This window comes from Corvus brachyrhynchos, unplaced genomic scaffold (assembly GCF_000691975.1).
Source record: "Corvus brachyrhynchos isolate BGI_N302 unplaced genomic scaffold, ASM69197v1 scaffold48, whole genome shotgun sequence".
Lineage (NCBI taxonomy): Eukaryota > Metazoa > Chordata > Aves > Passeriformes > Corvidae > Corvus > Corvus brachyrhynchos.
In genome coordinates this window covers 1,846,745-1,847,575 of record NW_008240027.1, presented here as the reverse complement: position 1 = coordinate 1,847,575, position 831 = coordinate 1,846,745, and positions in this window count along the sequence as shown.

Below are 831 nucleotides of genomic sequence, written 5' to 3'. Positions count from 1 at the left end.
GAGGAATTGCTGATCAGGGGGGCACGAGGCTGAGCTTCCCTTTTCCACTTGCTTACCACTATCCCGCTTGAACAGCTGTAAAGCACCTCCAAATAGGAATGTTCCCTGTTTTGCATAATTTTAATAACTGTGTTAGGTAGAGAGAGTAGAAATCTGGGTTCAGAACTGGTTTTAGTTGGGCTCAGTTCACTGTTACGAAGTGTTATTATCTGCACCCATTTCCAAAGTAGCTTCCCAGGAGCCCACGCACGAGACAATATTTTGTTCCTTCTCTGAAAGCAATAAGCAAAGTCATTGCTAAGCCCAGAGTGTGATCCCAATCCACAGCCATCCTTCTCTTTTAATTTCAGCTATCTCTAAAGTGTTAACTGTGGAAAGCAGAAACATGAAACCCCACCATAGAGAGAGCTGATTAGAATTCAGCCCACTGTATCACCCGTAAATAGGAAATAAAGAATACATGGCTGTGATTAATCGTCCATAAATGGCCATTGCCTGCTTCCTCTACTCCATACAAACACAGTCCACGTATTTATTCAGCTCACCAAAGGAGTAACAAGATCATTCCTATTTGTTAGGACTGGGATTTAAGCAAGTACTTAAAGGGAAGCTCGTTTCTTTTTGGTCTGTAGACATGCACACACATCTGCTCTTCTGTCTGGTTTTCACTATCCATGAGATAAATTGGATTTTTTCTTTTTAAAGGTGTACTTGCCTATAGTTCAAAATACACTGAGATGCAAAATCACAGCAGTGTCAGTTTTAGTAAAGGAATTTCTGTGGTATTACAGACATCAGTCTCTAAGGACTGGCAATAATTGTACTATTAAG